A 15482-nucleotide genomic window follows, 5' to 3' on the forward strand; every position below is an offset into this window, starting at 1 on the left:
TTACGGGTGTTTCTATTCTTGTCATCAGTATGGGGGATTAAAATTGTTTTTGGTATAGTGTGACGCTCATAAAAATTCATTGGTTGGTTGTGCTATTTTAATTTAAGAAATGTATATATTGATCCTCGAGCTATGATATAACCAAATTTAGTGTCATTTTTTTATGTATGTATTAATAAATAACTACAAGTTTCCATTAATCTTCACCACTACTTGTTTTTTTATCAAGATATTGACGATATTTAATTATGAATATATTAATTAAAAATTCGATTTGATCCTACATAATATGTACCTGTTGCTTGTATTTTTTAAATTCCATATCAAATTTTATCCCGTATGTTTCTATAGGTAAAGTTCAAAATCACAATTTTTTTCTTTTAATGTCAATTTTAAGCATTTAACTTCAATAACTAAAAGAATATTTCTCATTGCTTTTATAAACACTAAAAAAATCTCTAAAAATCCCAGAAAAATTAATGTAGATTAAAATTAATTTTTCCTGATTAAGAGCACATAAAAATCATTTACATTTAATCATACTTTTTATGATAGATAACTACAAAAAAATAAAAAACATTATTTTTTTGCATTAAACACAAGAATTCATGAAATTGTGCAAGTTATTCATTTATTTTAGAATAAACTTAAACAATTCAAAAAAAGCATTTGAACTTATTGCCTCAATTGATTTTTATTTTTTTAAAAATTGGTTTTTAAAAAGACGCTATAAATGTTAAAGCATAAAAAAATCATAAAAGATAAAATATCATATAAGTATTTTTTATTTTTCACACTATTTAAAAACAAAATTAAGAAAATTTGATGATGTAATATACATATATCAATGGATATCTCGTGTTTATTATATGATTTTTGAATATTAATGTGTTATCAAATATAGTTTATACGAATTATTGTGATACTATCAATCTGAATTTTATTTCATCATCATTTTACACATTAGAATTTGAATCCAATTTATTTACAAAAAAAATTATTAATAATTTTATATCCTTCCCACAACCTAAACCATGTTGAACTTTTACCATTATCAAAATATATTTGCCTTGAAAAATTCAGTGTAATGAAAAAAAAATAGATTAACAATTTAAATTACTTTATTATTACCGCAGAAATGAACTAATTCAAAAGTATATCTTTTATATGGTTAAAAGAAAACATTTTGCGTAATTTTTTTATCCATCAAGAAATATAATTTTTAACACATAAATAGAAAACAAAATGTTATTCGATTTAATTTGCCTCTTTTTATGTTCCATGATTATTTCTGTTTATAATTGCTTAATTGGAAAATATTGAATTTTCAGTAAAAAAATAAATGTTTTATAAAACCTAGATATAATGTTTTAAATCTGGATATTTTTGAGATAAACACATTAGATCGAAATAATTTGTTGAACTAAAACTATAAATAAACACATAATATGTAAATTTTTTGCTTTTGCATCAATTATCTGGTTTTTAAATATATCCATTGGGGTTTTGGCTCTAATAGCCCCTTTTCCTGCGCAATAAATGATTATGAAAGCAATTATATAAAATAATACCAAAACGAAAATATTATATATAATCCGATTTTTCTAGATGAGCCGGGTAATTTTAAAATAAGCTGGAAAAATTTCACACTCAAATGCAAAAACTAGAATATCTAGAGTCCCCTAAAAATATGTAATTTTTATTTTATTAAAGAAGATAAATCAATCTAAAAAGTTGTTAAAAAAAGTTACAAAAAAAAATAAATGCGTCTTTTAGCGTAAATTATAAGAATTTCATCTACTTTGAAAAATCGATTTAGAAATTTATTAAATTTAATAAAATTTATTGAGTTATTCTCTAATGCAAACTAATATTTTATTTTCAATTTAATATAATATAATTAAATCAACAAAAATTTATGCCTAGAATCTAATATTTCAACTTATTTTGTCTTTTCATTATAGATTTAATGTACACGGTTGCATAAATTAAATTTTAGCATTTTTTAACATTTTTGCCAAATCTAAGATCTGAAAAATCAACATAAAGGTTAATCATGCTAACTTGTATTAGGAACCCTCAAATATATTTTTTAAACATTTATACAGTACAAAATCTTACTTTCAATATTTTTTTAAGGATAAAATATTACTTTTCATTGGATTCAGAATCGAATAATTACAGTGAAAATTATTCTACCCAAGAACAAACTATGTGAATTATTTAAAATCTGCATTAAAATAACGATCTGATGTTTGGTTTTACAAAAATATATTCGGGATATAGAAAATCGTCATAATATTTTTTGATAAAGCACATTGATATGAAATATATACACCACGTCTCATAATTATATATTTTGTTCCTTTATGTAAACTAGTGATAAACTTGTAACATGTTAAATTTTGCAAAGGGTTTTTTACGACACAAAATACCTTATATAAGCAATTATATAAGGTTTATAGAAGTAAAAAAACATGAGGTCGTTTTGTCGTTTTGTCATTTTTATTTTTTATTCATATTAACAGCTTTAAAAAATTTATATTTATATAATTAAAATGATTTAACTTCGGTTATAATTCAAGGCGAAATCAGAAAATGAAAATTCTTTGAGTATGCAAAAATAACGAGTAAAATAAAATGTGTAAATCAATATAAGCTCAAAAGTTAAATGTGCGTTTGAAATTTCATTGTGTTCCAAAAATAATATGGTAAATGAATAATTTTGCCATTTAAATAAAGAGAAAGATACACTTTTATAAATTAGTTAAGTTTAACATTTAATAAATTTAAAAAAGTGACAAAGTTTTTTTAACGATTGTTGAAATTAAAAAATATATATAAGTGACTACGTACTCTTATCTATTCTTATACCTTTCATATGCTGATGAGAGCTTAATTTCATTAAAATATTTTAATAACATGTTTATTAATTCTTTTTAGACCTTTAAAAACATGTATTTGTGGCATAGAGTACCGTGTGCATAATTAAAGCTATTAAAATTACAAATTTTAAAAAAAAAGTTGGAATATCCAACGAAGTCGAGGCATATATGAAAACCATAGGATTGAGAAAAACCCTTGAACTGATAAGTCTTGAGAGAAGAAGGGGTATAGATGATGATGTAGCAGAGGAAGAGATATTATAAACCATTGATTAAGTTTTCTCTAAGTATTGTGTCACACAATCTGATTGAGAAAATTCTTAGGTAAAATCAAAAATATACACATAAATAAAATAATTATTGGTTAAAGTTACAATAGACCATATGCACATACATATAGTTTATACCATTTAAAATAACTTGTAATCATACAATTGGGGAAACGGTAATGCTTTTATTAAACGAAATAGCAACAACAAAACATCTAGAAATATGCCCACACCTATCTAAAATACTTAAATAACTTTTCCCATTTGTATGTGATCTTCCTTGATACAATTTAAATTAATATTTGTGCATTTTTTCATTGACTCGGTTTTGTGATCCTGCCCTGCGAATAAATGGTTATAATGGCATCTTTGTGGTGGTTTTCGATAATAAATTGTATTGCTTTTGTAATTGAATTTTTACTTAATCGGAATAAATGTATTTATCGATTAATGAGGTTACCGACATGTATAACTAATTAACACTCTTGAAGAAACTGTTAAAACTTATACTAACGTCGTCGAAAAATAGACCTATTCTAATTAAAATATATTTAAAAAATTTAGCGCAAGTTTTTGTAGCGCACTGTCGCGTTTATTTATCTATAAATTTTATGAATTCATAAATACACAGTTTTGAGCCCTCTCACTATATTGAACTAGCCGTTTATTGAATTTTATTTCATAAAAAATATTGTAAGTTCATACACTGTTTGCGTTATGAGAGAGTTATTGAATCTTTATACTTCCATTGCAGTCATTTGGTTTTAGATGTGCATAAATTTTGTATTAATTTTTAAGATTTCAAAAATATTTTTTTGGTGGAAAATATTGGACTTATTTCAAAACATTCTTGTTGTAAATAATTATTCTGCATAATTTTCTTCCATTTTTTTTGAATATTCTTTCAAATAGTCTTTAATTCAGAATATACAAGATTCAAAGATTGAGAATAAGACTTTAAATAATATCCTACACAAGAAAATAAAGAAAATCATTCTACTAGTTTAATGATGAAAAATAACCCTGAAATAACCCATGAATATGGCAAATATTTTGAGAAAATTTGTCCGAAAATGCACTAGTAAAAAAAAATATTATTGGACCAACTGAATATGATTTTAATTAATGCAGGATATATTTAATCTTCCAATAAAATTAATATAAAAATTGATGCAGAAAATAACTACAATTGTGCAATTCTAATTGAAATACTAGCCATCATTATTTTAATAAAAAACCGACTTTTAAGTTTATATGGTCTAGCCATTTATTGCAATGCTTATTTTTTTATGTGAGAACTTAGCATATCATGAAGTCATATAAATTAATACTAAAGAATCGTAAATATGATTTTTGTTAGTTGGCATCTTTTTATTTTTACATTTAAATTTAAAAGGGAATGTAAAATTCACAATCATAAAAGTACAAATATATATTTAATAAATTTGATGCTAATAGAAAAATTAAATTACAAACATTAATGGGTAAAAGATGATTTAAGTCATTTAATCACATATTGTTATTGACTATTCCAGCTTTTTTAAATTCTTCGAGCTTTTCAGCAACTTTCTTGATGGTATCTTCTGGATTTTTAACAGAAACCCCCACAACACCGGGATCATTAAAAATTTCATAATCGTTACCTCCCAAATGAGTCATATCGCCGAAAAAGACAATTTGCTTTATTCCTTGATCATGGATATGTCTAATACAATACCTTTTATCCCAACCCTTTGGAAACACATCAATCGATATTTCACCCCCAATACTAAACTGTAAATCATACCGATCAAAATTTTTTCTCAATTCTTCAACCATTGAAATTCTCACTTTCTTGACATCATCATACTCCTTAAAGTGTTTCCTTTCTTCTTGTGAGCAATGTCGCCCTATTGGGCTGATATTAATCATAGAACTTCTAAATTCTATGAAATTCCCCCTTTTAATGGGAATGTCTATCTTCGAAAGATATCCTAAACAAAAGTTAACGAATTCTTTATATTTATCCTCACCGATAACATCAATAAGCTTTTTTTGTTCAACTAGCTCTGCCCCTTTGTAGAAACTGACACCGTTTTCCGGAAATCCAAAATCAAATAGCTCTAAACAATTTTCACCCATCTGCTCTTTTTGCTTACAAATATCACTTCCACCAACAAAACCAATATAAATCTCTTCACGAAGATTTTTCAGCATCTTTTCAATGTCTGATGTCATCTTTTGTCGACTTGGTGTCAAAGTTCCATCAACATCGAAAAGAAAAATTGTCTTTTTGCGATCGGCCATAAAATATGGATTCTTGTCTGAATTTATATGGAATGTCTCATAACTGACAAATTAATTTCATTTAATATATGATGGTCCAATAAGTTCTCGACTCGTTGATATTTAAAACAGAAAAGGAGTTGATTAAATTAGTAAATTATTTTTTAATTCGATTTTTAAACCTCTATGTAAATTAGTTATTATATTATTGTTTTGATTAATAGGTATGATTTGTGTTTCATAAAATATCAGGACCACCTAATAATTGTTTGGCATTAACAAGACAATAAATTATCTTTAGATGCCATATAATTTACATCATTTCAATTGACAGAATCATAATTTCGTCAAAATAACAGCATAACCACAGTTTTTAGTAGTAAAAATATTAATCTTTTGCTGTACATATCTTTTATGTAATTAAATAAAACTAAACACTTCCAGCTTATCATAATTAAATATAAATTTTAACCTAATTAAAGGGTGGTGTGGTTGAGTGGTTTACAAGTCAGATCCCTAGGTCAGGGGTCGCGGGTTCCATTTCCACCCACCCCACTAATTTCCGAAACGAATTTACTCTAAAGAAAAATACCCAAGGGGGCGGCCAGTGGACCATAAAAGATAAACAAAAAGCACTGACAAGCCATGAGAAAAAGGAGGTTGCTGTGTAAGCCGTTGAACTGTGCCTTCAGTATTGAAAAGATCCCGAACGGTTCAGCAAGGTTATAGGTAAGCGTAGAGTGTGGTTGTAGCTTGTAACTTGTAGCGATGAACAGTAGACAGAATCTCATTCCCTCCACATAATGACTGCCGCCTATGAGAAAGGGCCCAATCCACGGTGATTACGGGTGACAAGAAGTGCTGGAGGAGTCTCACAGAGAGACGCAGCAATTAAGCAATAGTTCCTATGTATATAAAGCGAACTTCCTAAAAAGTAATAGAAGTAAAAACATAAATATTAAAGTAAATTCGATTAGAATTTTTTTAACCTAATTAAATATTAATAAAATTCATTTATTCTACTTCATGCATTGTTTTTTTATCGCTTCTTAGAATACGATATACTTTTACTCACTGCTGAATCGAACACAAAAAATCCAGTATATAATACATAGCTATTTGTGCATTTCTTTTCGTTTAAATATAAAATAGGAGTAAAACTTTTTATCCACAATCATTTATGTTATATTTAAAATCTTTCCATTCGCTTCATATTTATTCTTTTCAAAAACCAATTCATTGTTTCGTAGACTAAAAACTACCCCAAAGATGCTTTCCAGATCAACTATTTCCAAAACAGTATGATCTAAGATTCTCTTCTTCTCAATTTTTCGCATAAGCACCTAAAATTTGTTTATATTTATACAATGTTTCTGATTCTAGTATATAGCATAGACATTAATTTAGAACATAATCTTTTAAAATTGATTCAAAGTATTCTGGAATATTTAAAAGGAATTCAAATGTCTATTGATTATATTCCTTTAATTAAATAGTAATAATGCTTAAGTAGATGAATAAGATTATATAAAAAAAGTAATATAATTTAAGTATTATGTTAAAGAGTCAAAAATCCCGGAAGAAGTAGAAGCACACATGCAAGCTCTCACACTATGCAAGATACTTCGACTCATCTCATTTGAGAGAAGAAGAGCAGTTGATGAAGATAGATCAGGGGAAGGTGTCAAAAGATGTATCAAAAGGTTGTGCAATATTCCCAATTGGCTAACTAAGTCTAAATTTATAAAAAGAAACTTTACCCATAAATAAATAAAAACTGTTTATTGGCTTAAAATAATACTAGATGTAATGACTCGGGATGGAGTGGTTACAAAATTTCATAAAAAATATGTTATAAGAGTTAAAAATCCCGACGAAGTAGAAGCATACATGCAACCTCTCATACTTCGCAATACACTTGAACTCATCTCATTCGAGAGAAGAAGAAGAGCTGTTGATGAAGATGAATCAGGGGAAAGTATCAAAAGATGCATCAAGGAGTTGTGAAATATTTCCAATATGCTGACCACGTCTAAATAGATAAAATTGATAAAAAGACACTTAACCCATAAATAAAAAATAAATTAATTTAAGCATCTCAAAGGGTAAATTAATAATTTTTTTTGTGTAAATGCCGAGCTTCAAAATATAATATAGTAATTTTAAATATGTATGTTAGAAAGGATCTATGTTCATGTATGTAAAAATTAAGGGCAGCTCTCTGGCTGATCTTTTTTTTAGCCCAATCCTAAAATGTTTTTATTGCCTTTTTATTTTTCACCAGTTGCTGAGTGGTAATCACATAAAAAAATAATACAAAAAAATAATTAAAAATAGATTTTGTTTATGATTCAATGTTCGTATTCTGGGAATAGCCATAAAAATATAGCATAATTCAATATTTTTTTTGTATCTGAATTATTTTTGGTACCAATAATTCCAGGCCACACCAATTACATTCAATAGTTTTATTCATTACTTAGTTACATAGTTCACAAACTCAATATTATGATCTAATATAGATACATTCAAATCCTTATACACCTCCATTTATTTGTATATTGTGAAAACGAGATACGCATCTTTTTAAATATCTTTTTTGCTTTCTTGCTCCTGTTCCTAGCCGTAAAAGGAAGAATTTTTCTGTTTGTACTCTTTTACCCTGTTCTAAAAAAAATATTCATTGTTTGAATTTAACAGCGTAAATCAGGTCACCGCTTCTAGAAAACACACCTTCTTAGCAATAATGGCTTTGATTACTTGAATTCATACAACGAGTTAAGAGTATTTAAAAAGCCATAAGCATTTTTATAACGTTGTTTGTCGCATCAATTTTAGTTTTTCAGTGCTGTTAGTTGATTTTAATTACTCTTTGGGCAATTTAAAAATACCTTTGAGTTAAAAAAATTCAAATATTGAATACGTTGAATTTATAATGCATATCTAATAGTTAAACCACTTAAACATAACTCCTCAATGGTTATTAATAAGACCCACATATGGCTTGCTCTTGACCCATTTCTTTGAGATCAAAATTAATTTTCGCTGACTTTCAGAATTATAGGTCGCCAATTATTTTTCTCTTCTTTTATATCTTTTTGAAACATTTTTTTTCTTGAAATACCAAATATTTACTATTATTCTTCTGTTTCATTTGATAATATCATCACAAATAAATTTAATGCTTCTTCAAAATATAAATTTATTCGTTATAGGCTTTGATTTCAAAATTAGCTGCATTTCAAGACATTTTTACATGTATATCTTAACTTTTTAACAATTATCGTATACCGTGAAATGTAATATAATACAGCATATAATGTTTTTTATTTTTTTTCCAAGGGAGAAAACGTAATTTTTCTTGTTTGTCTTTTTGGATTATTGACGTCTTGTTATCGCCTTTTTAAATGAATATTGCAAAAAAATCGGTAAGCAAGAAGAAGACACACTAGTATACCTTAAACAAATATTTAACTATGAAATCTAAATTTGGTACTATGTAAATTAAATTGTATATCTATATATTCTACTTATAAAAAGATCTTATATAAAAGATAATGTTTTTATTGTTTATATGAATCCTTCAAAAATTACAATGATTTTTTTTAATAATTTAAATTGCAAATTTTAGGCTTTTATTCGCTCATTACTTTTTTGTGATTATAATAGTATGAAGATATTCATTAATAAAGTTAAATGGCTCTATATCATTGCCTTAATTTCTGCAAAAAAAAACTAATTTTAATATGCTTGTGATTCCGGGTATATTTATCTATTTTTAATATTATGTAAGCTTAAAAATAAAGTTAAACACCTTAAAAATATTTTTTTTTTAAATTATAAAAAATGGAATGGTAATGATGAATTTTAATTATTAAATGCTATTATAAGTTATCTAGTGTTAAAACAACTTCATTAAAGAATATTAATTAACGATTAATAAAAACTTGGGGGAATTTTTCGAAATTGGTTATGTTCTATGGATATTTTTATATCGATGTATAAACATCTGCATTTTTTATTTTCTTTTTTTGTCAATATATGATCTAAATATTTTTTGTGAATTTATAGCGAATATTTAAGCGCATAACCTAAAAAAAAATCTTAAATAGCACAAAAAATGATTACCGTTGAATTTTAAATACCAAAACAAAATAGTTTTATCATAATCTTAGCAATACAAAAACCAAGAAATTTGTTTGTCATTGTAAAATCAAATATAGACAATAAATATATTTTTTTCTATTTATTATTTGGGTTAAATAGTGTTGAGACATATAAACATTAAATTAGTGTAACTTGTATATTCGCCTTTGAATATTGAGCCTATGTATACTTAATAAAACATATTTTGCATTTTTTAATTTTAACAAGAAATACTCTTATAATTTTCATCTAGCCCATAATTATGTTCTTCTATACAAATGAAATTAACCAACGAGTTTATACATTATCAGACCGAATACGTGGTAAAGAGATACACCAAGCACATCCAGCTCATTTTACACCAGAGGACACGCTTTCAAAATATAGAATTATATTAAAGCAAAAATATAAAATCTGTCCATTCGATAGTTAATTTTAAATAAACATGATTATAAAATATTAAGCTAATTTTACTTGAAAAATAATAAATGATATAAATGCAAAATCAAAAGCAACAAAATTAAAAATCAACATTTATTAAACTATGACTTTTTTGTTAAATTGAATTTATGTGATGAAATAAGTTAAAATAAAATTATTTCTGAAATCTTCTTTGAATTTAAAATGTTCTTAATTAACTTGCTTAATAATTATAGAAAGCACGAATTTTCAAAAACAATACAAGATGATTTAATTATGATATAATTTGTAGATGCCAAAATTAAATTTGAAATCTTTCTGTTAACCAATAAAATAAAACTTAAAATGAATATATCTGTAGATAATATAAAACCTTTAGCAAATTTAAAAAATGAATTATATAAATTCTGAATTTTCAATCCTTAATATATAAAATAATTATGCAATGTTCGAATCATCATTGAAAGACCGGATGCTTCTATTATATGTCATCAAATCATCCGAAAACTGAATTTAAACATCCGGCTTTTATTGCAATGAATATTAAAGAGTTGTTAAAATTTTTATTTATAAAACACGTCAATCGAGTTAAGGTTACAGAGGGAAAATAACTATATAAAAATTGCTGCCTTAAATTTTATCAATTGTGTATAAAAACCGAGTCAGGTTTCATCCCAATAAAAAAAAAGTGTATTCAAAATCCATAAGGCCTTCTTTAACTAAGAGTCAGCTGAAAGTTTTTCTGTAATTCCATAAGCCTAGGGTAAACTATGCCTTTTTGGTTTTTTAATCGTACGCTTGCCCATATTTCTTGTTATAAAATATCTGAACTGGATTTTGTGATTTAAATATGTGCTTTAAACTTCATAAACTTTTATTTCTCAATCATAGATTCACCTAATTCATTTAATTTTATTTTTATACAATCCTATGGTCTCTTTTTTATATATATATTTTTTAGATCTTTTAATACCTTTAAAAAAGGTGATTGATTATACTAATACATATTTAAAACATTTTACAGTTAAGGTTCTTTATTGATTAAACGATAGAGTTTCGGTAGTCGAAAAAAATTCACGAATGAAATGTATTTTCAGGTTATGACATTTGACTTTATATATATTGTATGCTTTAAAACGAAATTTTCATAAAAAGGTTTTTTTTACATGAATTTATCGTTTACGCATGCCTTATTTTTGTGTTATTTATATAAAATGAGTTAAATTATTTTAGAATAACGTTTAAAATAATATAACTCGAGATGGTTCGCTTGAAAATCATGGCTTTGCAAAATTAATGAATGTAAATTTTAAATTATTTTACATATAACCAAAATTATATTAAAACTATTCACATTATACGACAATAGAATTAACCCAGCAGTGAATTTTCTGCATATTAATTTAATTATAAAAATTTATTTTAACTATAAAGTTTATTAGAACTAAGATTTTCTATTCAAATACCTAAATATATTATGTGAAATTATACTATGATAAATTTAAATTCAAAATAATTATCATTATAATCAATACTACTTGTTTTCCCAACTAAATTGCATATATGCCATAAATAAAGTCTGATCATATTATTTGGTCTAAAAATATAGTAAATATAGTAATCCTTATATTTCTGATAATAGATCCAAGAGACTGTTTTCAAATATATTTTCCCTTCGGTTCTTTAATAATTGCTATCCCTTATCACATAGAATTCGCTGATTTCATACCGAATTTCTTTTATTCCCTTCTGAAAAAAATATATATTCATTAATTCTTTCACCAACTACTTTCTTATATCCATTATAAACTGAATATTTGGTCATTTAGTGATTTTAGCAGTATAAAAAATAATTTTTATTTTTTTAAACCGATTATTGCACATAAAGAGTGTTTATATGGAACTAATTTTTTGCTCTATCATTTTGCTCTACTATTTCTGTTGAAAATTATGTATACATTAATAATCCAATATCTGTTAATGATTAAAAAATTGTTGTTTATAGAATTTTACTTTTTGAACATCACAAAAATATACCTTACGGTAGCAAAAAGCCATGCTTTCTTGCAGAAATACAACAGCCAGGATTAATACTTTCCCCTATGATTGCTCGCTTCGATAACTAGACTATCTGTTAATGATAGATTCGGAATATTCCCCATAGGTTGCAACTATAAAGATTTTCTTGAACATATGTAATTAATGTTAAGTTTATGCTTTAATTATAGTCTTTAAATATACTTACTAGATTTTTTTTATGTGTGTATAGTTTATACATGGGTTTTTGTTGGTTTTCTTGTAGTCGCTTCGTCTTCAAAATCTTAATATAAATGTAAAAAATATCAGGAAAGAAACCTTTCGCTAATGATTTTCAAAAAACACCAAAAATCTGTGTTCAAATTTATACAAATTCAATTTAATTTGTCTTTCATCTATTAAAGTACCAATAAGGTACGATTTAGATTCAGGATTATAATTACCAAATCAAAGTTTTTCTAAAATTGAATTACGACCATTTTTTTACAAAAAAACATAAAAAGCCCATATAAAATCATAAATTTCATCACACTAGAATTTATTTATCACGAATTATGATATAACTTTAATTAAAAGTAAGGAATCGCTCTACGAATAACAAAAATAATAAAATAGCCGTATTTTGAAAATAATATAATTCAAAATATAAAAAAACTTATTGGCTTTTTATCCTTAACGAAAAAAATATAGTATGTTTATAAATAAATACAGAATGATTTGAAACTATATATTATTTACTCAATAACCAAATATTCCTAAAAAATTATATGCAAAATTCAAATCTATAATATAATATTATGTATAGATGAAGTAATGGATATTAATTAAACGTAAAATCAACAGTTTCTTACTTCTGACAATTTAAATTATGGATATTAGCATAATTATAAGGTTATTGATGGTTTATTTGGTTTTTTGTGCTTAGATACTAGAATAACCATTTTCATCATAAAAAAAACTTCGTTAGTTCTGTTTAATTACTGCAATTGTGCAAAATCAATAACTGGTTAAACTTATAACAAAAATTTGCATTAAATTAAAATTAATGATTATTTTTTTCTTATTTCTCTAAGTATTTTGTGATGAAAAGATCCCAAAAAAGTTGATTTATCTATTAAGATTGCTTATAAAAGAAAATACAATATTTTTTTGTGCAAAAATACATGCAATATGGGCGACATGTATTAAAATATTGCTTAGATTATTAATGGCTTTTGAAATGCAGTCTGTGGCTATGAAACAGAGAAAATTTATAATTCAAATCATAATAAAATGGAATTGTTTAATATAAACTGAAATTTTAATTTTAAATCTGTCACGAATTCAAGTCATTTTTTTGTAGATGGTTGATGGATGCAAGTATTCAACCGGGATTCCTCGATATGACATGTTCGAAGACTTGAATCTGTAATACGCAATTGTATCTAATCATATGCATGATGGTTTGAATGTAATACAGCCTCTTCAGCAGTGAATCGATTGATGAGGTCAAATTAAATCTTTTAAATTTTTAGAATAAAAAATCAGGACCTAGTATTGAAGAAACAATTTTTTTTGATGAAATGTTATCCATATTAATACGAATATTCTATTCGTGAATATAAAATTCAGAAAACAACTAGATTTTATAAAATATTTAAATTATGCATGAAACGAAACAAATAGTTAAAATCCGAGAATATATTTTTGATTGTTGCTATAATACGATCGAAAGGAATTCTTATATTACACAAGAAATAGTGTTTAAAAATATGTCTTTTTCTGGAAATCCTGCGGATCTGAACTTTCTTATTCTGCTATTTTATACCATCCAAAACTGTTCTGAAATATTATTATGCCAATATATTTTCGCCTTTACATTTTTTAAAGATTAAATGCGAAAGTATATTTACCAAATAAAAACATATATAAAGAACATTCGCGTTTCATGAAGTTACGGTAGATCGTTCTTAATCCTAGGAAGAGAAAATTATAACAAAGAGTTCATATATTTATCGAATTTTGTAACATCATACATAAAAAACAATCGTCTATCGGGTCGGTCGATTTATACAGGCACTTTTAAATGTTTTTCATAAATTTAATTATTTCTGTTGACATTAGATAAAGTATAAGGCAATTCGTTGCTCTATAAAAACAAATTTGTGCATATAATAAACTACGATGTAATATAGATTTCTCAGACACTATTTCTATTTATTTGTAAATATCAAGAATTTTTTTCTTTTCCCAAAATTATATAAATAAATAGATAAATTTTCATCGAATACATAAAAAAACATCTTAAAGGCTCGCTTCAAAGAAATAAGCGGGAGAAGCTTAAGTAATTTAAAACTTATATATTTTTTTTGAATGTATGAAATATTGTTTTTTAAAAAAAATATATAAGTTTTATAAATAGTTTTTAATTTGAATATGGCATTATAAGAGTTTTTGAACTAAAATAATAACAGAAGTAATTTCCAAATTAAATAAATTTATATTTTTAATCGGTTGTGAAGTCAAATTTATGATCAAATTTTTTGCATTTGTATTCTTTAAGATTTTCAATATCGAATAAAAATTTGTTTGATTTTAATTTGATGATATTTACTTCTAAAAAACCATGCATTTTTTCAATTTCCGTTTCATAACCATTTTGATTATTTAATGCTTGAGACACTTCGATTATTTCATCCACAGAAATATTTTTATTTTCTTTTCCATGGATTAATAAAGCATTTTTGTTCTTTAGATCAGATTTATGATCCATTTTAAAACAACTTTGTTCATTAGAATTGTTTTTCTCTTCAAAAATATCTACGGATTTTTCTAAATCATCCATCTTAATAAGATTACTTTCTGAAACAAAAGGTGTATTTTCTGAAGATATCGTTTTGGTTTCGACATTATTATTAGTAACATTAATTTCTAAAGCATTTGGTGTATTTTCCAAATTCAAAGGTTCCTTTTCAATATCATCAATTGTTTTGAATTCATCTTTAATTTCATCTTCATTGTACTCGTTAGATTCAATTAAATCAATTTTAAATTTCTTTCTTTTCGGGAGACTTAATACTCGCAGCATATCTCGTTTTGAATTTCTTAGTAGAACGTATTCTTGATACATCCGTTCTTCGACGTATTTATATATTAATTTAACTATTCTATTTGATAGCTTATTATTTCTATTCGAAAGAACCTTCTTTAAGTACTCGTACATTTAATGGGTATTACGCTAAATTAATTTATAGAAATTTAAGCCTCCTTTGATTTAAAAGATTGATGATCATTTTTATAAATTCCATTGGTTTATTTACCTGTATGTTCTAAGAGGCTATTTTGGCGTTGATGTTTTATATTTTTTAATTTGAAAACATAAAAATAATATTTTAAAAGTGAAACCTCCTTCCAAAGTTATAGCCTTGTTATAGTGGCGATGATTAAGGGGAGTAAACATTCTACCTGAAATCCCAGATTC

The sequence above is a fragment of the Rhyacophila brunnea genome, unplaced genomic scaffold (assembly GCF_057557595.1).
Source record: "Rhyacophila brunnea isolate RB1 unplaced genomic scaffold, BYU_Rbru_1.0 scaffold_32, whole genome shotgun sequence".
Taxonomy (NCBI): domain Eukaryota; kingdom Metazoa; phylum Arthropoda; class Insecta; order Trichoptera; family Rhyacophilidae; genus Rhyacophila; species Rhyacophila brunnea.